Source organism: Cupressus sempervirens, chromosome 7, assembly GCF_028749045.1.
Source record: "Cupressus sempervirens isolate cs-2001-9-10 chromosome 7, ASM2874904v1, whole genome shotgun sequence".
Classification (NCBI taxonomy): Eukaryota; Viridiplantae; Streptophyta; class Pinopsida; order Cupressales; family Cupressaceae; genus Cupressus; species Cupressus sempervirens.
Genome location: NC_143124.1, coordinates 452,994,432 through 453,001,239, shown reverse-complemented (window position 1 = coordinate 453,001,239; position 6,808 = coordinate 452,994,432). Strand labels below are relative to the sequence as shown.

General features: G+C 32.9%; 1 non-coding gene across 1 annotated transcript; it reads right to left on the bottom strand.

Annotated features, from left to right (window-relative positions):
• Positions 1-5,649: 5,649 nt before the first annotated feature.
• Positions 5,650-5,721, bottom strand: TRNAV-UAC (transfer RNA valine (anticodon UAC)). The gene has a single exon. It is a non-coding gene; the product is annotated as a tRNA-Val (tRNA).
• Between the last annotated feature and the right edge of the window lie 1,087 nt (positions 5,722-6,808).

Genomic DNA, 6,808 nt, shown 5'->3' with positions numbered 1-6,808 from the left:
TAATTATCAAATTCCTAGGAAAAAGAAGTAGTAGAATGTTTGCGTAAAATTATGGAAGAAAATAAATTCTATTGAATCCTCTCTTGTGCCTATTCACACACAACCTATCATTTATAAAAGGGTTTTGGCTTCCATGACATGGTCTATACAAAAGATAAATGTGTATCTTACCAAAAGAATTAATAAAGAAAAAAATTTCTTTGATATAGTGCTAAGTCAAAATTTCTAAAAATATGCACAAATTTAAATATTCATATGGGAAATGTGCCATTATAAAATATATAAATTAGATCATTGATCAGAGAGACAAAGAGCTTAAACTTGGGCTCAACATCATAGCATGTGTGAATCATTAGACACAAAACTATATCTACTGACAAGAAAAAAAAGGTTCCATACATATTTCATAGCTAGTCATTCTATTAAAAGCATGGTTTTTAGGAAATGTAAAGATATATATTAATGAGTTGGTTTAAAACCTAACTAATTTATTTCCAGTGTGTGTTTTCAACATCTATTTTCTTTTTTATGTTGAATGTGATATAGCTATGGGCATTGCTAGTGAAAGAATAGAAGAGCTTGATATCACTAACCAAGATGTGTTGGAAATTATGTATGCAATTAATGAAGAAATTTTATCTTTCATTATTGATTAGAAGGGAGGAGAAGAAATAGAAGACACTAATGATGGAGATGAGGGTTCTTGTGGTGATCATTTTGACTCGAAACCAAGGGGAAATTGTTTCAATTTTTCAAGTACCTCTTATGAAACTTATCTATATAACTATCTTGAATCTCACAATCTAGTAGGAATGCACTTAGGACATATGCCTTCCACCAAAGTGGTAGATGTTGTAAATGGGTGCTTATCAGGTAAGTGATTTAGTTGTAGTCATCTTTGTAGTGAAGGAGATGCACATAATTTCCACTGAAACATTAGACATTCACCAAGATGTAGATGATTGGTCTATTAGAGAGGATTCATCATCACCTAGATCTCCATTATCAAGTAGATCATAATGTGGAAACTTTTTGCTTACTTATAGATTTAACAAAATGGCAAAGATGAATAGGCATGCAGGAATATTACATCACCCATGTCAAAGATTGGAATAGATACATCCTAGTTGTTTTGAAGGATTTGATAGAAGTTTTAAACATGAACAAGATTGTTTTAGTCCATCCAACAAATCGTAGTGCCTTCAAGTAATGTAACTATTTGATTATTGTTTAGATAATGAAAAAATAATTAAAAGTAGAGAGTTACAATTATTAGCTTCCATACATGACCAAGAATCTAAAGAACTTAATATAAATCAAGACCATTCTCTTTTAGAAATTAAGTATCATTTGAGCAATGAGAATTATCTGAGATATTCTCTGAATGGTTAGATGATGAGTCCTAGAGAAAATGTTGCCTATATAAATCAAAACCTACAAATGAGTATAAATTATTGGCAATGGTTGGCAAGACCTAATTGAAGATGATGGAAAGATGTATCCCCAAGATCCTAGTGTGCATCTCAATATCTATAATCATTTAGGTAGGGGTTGAGGTCATCCCTAATTTCAAAGTAAGGGACAACCTCATCCCTAACCTCTTGGAAAGGGATGATACCCAAGGCATTTTGTCTTAGATAATAGGTCCATTTTGGGTGTTTTTTTGTTTCCCACTTTGTTTAGTTAGCCCTTCTTATTCTTTGATTTGAAATCAATATAACAGAATGAAAGGCCCTTATCTTCCTTTGTCAATTCATGATACACACAAGAAATATATGGGAATATATACTATCATCCACAAGAATTCAGTTGAGAACAAGATTCATCTTTTAAAAAGGAGACTCTCTCCTCACTCTCTCATAGATTTGGATTCCATCCTATTTTTATGTAGCATGTTTCATTCTAGAGCTATTGGAGCACTTTAGCACTTGCATACTAGTTTAGTTTTATTTGTTGCAATTATCTTAGATCACATAGATTAATTAGCAGGTATTTTAATCTTGCTTTTATTATATTAGATTTACTTTCCTTGTTCTTGCATTCACATATTAGACTAGCTTGCATACTCATCTAGTTTCTTTTGCATTGATATACTCTTTTGATTCTTGGATACTAGCATTGTTGCTCTTCTCTTTGAATCTTCCATTCTATGGTACACCTTGCAAGGGTCTCCTATTGAGGTTCATTTGAGAGCCATACTCATTATTAATATTTTCTTAGTTTTCCCTTGCACGTCAGAGATAGAAAGCTTTAAGTCATCATTATGTTGGAATTACAATAGGAAAAAGAAACTTTTGGGAGGGGGCGGGGGGGGTGGGGGATGGTTGGGGGTGAATTAGTGCTTTAAACTTTGACCCATAGAACATTCACCACACATCCATCTCATACATTCAACAAATAAATTGAAATACCATATAAATCATATACATCTAAATCATGTAAACAAGTAAGCATTCACACATATATGACACCATATATGATTACCTAAAAACCCTCCAATGAGAAGGTAAAACTAGGGTGGGGATGACACTCACAAATCTTCACTACTATAGTAATAAAGTGTATCCAATGAAGGTTACAATTTTTTATTATGAACCATGATCTACCTTGTGAAAGGTCTATCTTATTAAAGGCTTACAAAGACTGTTAGGTCTTACCTTGTTAGAAGTGTGCCTTGTTAAAGGACTTCAAGTCACAATTAAGTAAGCACCTTGTTAGAGGATTTCAATACAGCCTATTAGGACTACTCTATTAAGAGATTTAATTGATTCACCTATTAGAATGTCTCAGTAATGATCATATGGTTAGCACTTTATTGCTTGATAACAAATCACCTCTAAACTGATGTATACTTGATCCTTCTTGATCAGATGTCTCTCTATTGTTCACTATTTCTTTCCTCTATTCTCCTTTAACTTATTTTGCAATACCATTTAGATCATAATACCTTGTTCACCATGAATGTCCTCATTTGTGCATGCAAATCTCTCCTTGATCATTCATTCATTCCCTTTCATGCTCATAGAAAGTTTAGCATTTTTCCTCCTTAAGAAGACCTAGGTGACTTAGGGTTAGGTGTGAATCAACGGTTGTGATTCACCCATATTACCACTTAAACCTTCCCTTTACTTGATTAGGTGCATGTAAATGCATATGGATTCCAACTTAAGATTCATCCTTATCACCAAAACATCATAATTCAATCTTTAAGTTGGCTAAAAAATGGTTTACATAGTAGTTTGTGCCAATACATACAACTATGACAAAATTGTTTTACTCGACAATTGAAGTCCCTAGTGCCTAGCACATATTGACTTCAATACTATCACTCAGCATGTACTATCTTCTTAGTGCTTGTGTGACTTGGCACATGAGTAACTTGGCACTCATTGTTTACTCAACATGCTCTAACTTATATGATGTGCTTGACATATGTTACCTATTTGGCATGAACTAAGTAAATGACTTAAGTATATAGACACTCACTAGTCAAAACCAATTTGAGACTATAACAATCTCCCCCTTTGACATGAGTGTTAAAAACACTTGACCATACATTAATACTCTTATTCTTATGAGCATAATGTAACTGGCTATTTGATTTCTATACAAATTTTCAAAATATCAAAATTTTGCAACAACTTATACCTCAAAATCTTATAACTCCCCCTGAGTTGTTTGATCTGTTCTATACTCAAAATCTTACTCTTGCTGGGCAGTTTTGCCTCAATTGATACTCTTTACTTGCTTGCTCTTACTCTCCCTTTACTCTTGCTCTCCCATGCTTGCTCCTCCATGCTCTTACTCCCCATTTTTGACACTGATGTCAATGGGTCATACACTAATAGTGTATTTGTCCAAAAAGGATTTATGGACCTCAAGAATAATCTTAAGAGTGACATCCCAATTATCACAAGCTACCTCAAAAGACTTAATTTGGATGGCTAGCTCAGTAGCAAGGTGTACTAAGCCATCTAATGTAGAAAGATTGAGATCTTTCTTCATAAGATTTTATGCATAGCCTAACTCCTTGTGCAGAATCTCCATATGAGGAGTCAATGTAGTCTGGATGCTTATTAGTTTAGCCCTTATGTTGGCTTCTTATGCAAATAGTGTTGCTAACTAACTTTGGGTTTGCAATAAGATCCTAAAATGTTTCTCACTTTGAACTAGAGTCATGGGAAATTTTGGACCTGATGAGTTCATTTGACTTTCAAAGCTCAAGATATGATTCCTTATCTCTTTTGTGAAGAGTGTAGGATTACATAGTTTGGTATATAGAGAAAATATTCTCTAATATCTTCCTCACATTGTCTATCTTATTTGCCAATGCAACTTGTGTAAGTGTTATTTCACTAGATATCTTCTCATTTACTTTACTTTGAAATTTCTTCTTAGACTATTCTAATAATTTGGCATTAGTATCCAGGTCTGTATCACTTACTCTTTCCACCATGTTGGTCAATGGTTCAATAATTAGCTTTGTTTCATCTAGAGTAGGTAGACTAAATGCATCTAAGAATATGTCTTTGATATCAAGAAAAACTTGCTTCTTCCTATGCTCCCTTCTGAGTAGTTCTTGATGTTTCTTTCTTGCTAGAGCTTCTTGAGGTATACCCATCTACTCAATTGTTATTGATGCATAATCATACTTAGGAAAAATAGTTTCTTCATCTACAGTAACATCTCCATAGGTTATTACCTCTTCAGCCTTTGATGAGCTAGGACTCAACACTGAGAATTGCAAAGGTGTTAGATCTGTGCTCAGCCTCTAAAGAGTTTGACTGGAAGGAGTGCCAGATTTTGGTAAAGTTACTAGTGCTTAAATTGTTGCTAGCACCTTCATCTTGGGTGTCAAATTAGTCTCTTTAGGCTTGTCATTTTCTACCTCATTGGTTTTAATTGCACCTTGATCTTGTGTTGTAGGTGCAAATGAATCTATCTAACTATTTAACTCTATGTCTCATTAGTGACTTGTGTTTCCACCTTATCCTCTCCAATTGTCTCAACCATATTTGTGGCAACTTCTAGTACATTTTATGAGACTAGAGTGTCACCTCTGTGTGTACTAATAGTGCATTCTACTCTCTCCTTCCTCTAATATACAACCAAGGGTTGTGAAGGTTGTACACTAGTGACTTTAGGAGTGATTGTAGGTAGTTCTTGTGTTTTCACAGTAGTACAAAACCAACAATATATGATTAAATAAACTACTAAAAATTGTAGATATATGACCAATTTTGATCACGTGACCATTAGTAGTTTATTTTTGGTCATTAATATAACAACCAAATTTATGACTAAACTATTTTAATCATTAATTTGGTCTTTGATTTGATCATTGATTTGGTTGTTGATTGCTATTAAATAATAGTTTATTTGGTAATTTATTTGGTGATTTATTTAGTAATTTATTTGGTAGTTTATTTGACAGATGATTGTTATTAAATAGTAGTTCATTTGGTAGTATATTTGGTATTTGATTTGGTGGTATATGTGGTAGTTGATTTGGTGTTGATTTGGTAGTATATTTGGTAATTGATTTGGTAGTATATTTGGTAATTGATTTGGTAGTTGATTTTATAGTTGATTTGATAGTTTATATTGTAGTTTATTTGGTAGTTTATTTAATCATTAATTTAATCATATTAGGGCACGATGGAATTGAACCACCATCCTCCTACTTGTAAAGTAGGTGCTCTACCATTGAGCTAGTACCCTTTAAAATATAAAAGAAAAAAATTCATATAAACAAGAGCAACAATTCAATTAGTAAAAAAATGCCTATAAAACAACAAATTAAAATATCATAATTCTACCTAAAAACTAGTGGAGAAATCAATCAAAATAGTTACAATTCAAATTATGCAAGATTTATGCCTATTTAAAAAATTAAAAGTTAAACATTAACAATTCTCTCTCCCACCATTATTTTGTAGTGGATATCTATCAACATTTCTTTAGATAGATTTATTTAAGATATCTATACTAGTTTAAACATCAATTATTTAAGTGTCACCCTATCAAACTCACATTCATTCATTCAATCATGGGTAGGGAGAAATATATAATAAAAGAGAGAGAGAATAATCCAAGCAATCAATTTCTTGGAAACAATATCACCTAATAAATATATTTAATAACAACTATTTTTAGGAATATTCTTGTTTGGATAGTATATTTCAGAGAAATATATTTCAATCAGATATTGTTTGTATGTAGACATTCCAACAGACCTATATGCATCTATATATCAATGATCTAACATGCATTTTATAATTATCTAGCTTAACAATAATAGGCATATTTGTATAACGACTTAGTATAAAAAGTGTGTATAAGATGTAATGTATATTTCAGTTTTATTGTTGTTGTAATCAACAACACGTGAAGTAATCATAGTTGGAAGAATGGTGATGAGGCTACCTTCTTAGTACACCACCTCATGGCTGTGACTAGGGAACCCCCATCGGACCAAAAGGGGGATAAAGAGGACCATCTTTGGGCTTAGGAAGTATAGGCTTTCAAGGCACCCTACTGTGAGAGCTCCTTGCAATCCTTACCATGGTTAATTAGGTATTCAATCATTAGACCATTAGAAGTAGCGAGATGAAAAAGAACTACAATATGACCCCACACTAGGTAAGCCACCTCATATGTATGGCATGGACCATATGAGACCAAGGGGGGTTATAAATCCAATCTTGGGCATAGGATAGGAGGTTTTTGGGGCACCTCATCAAGTCACCCTACCTTATCACTTATACCATTGGGTCACCCTCAAGTTAAATCCAACAATCAATTGAAT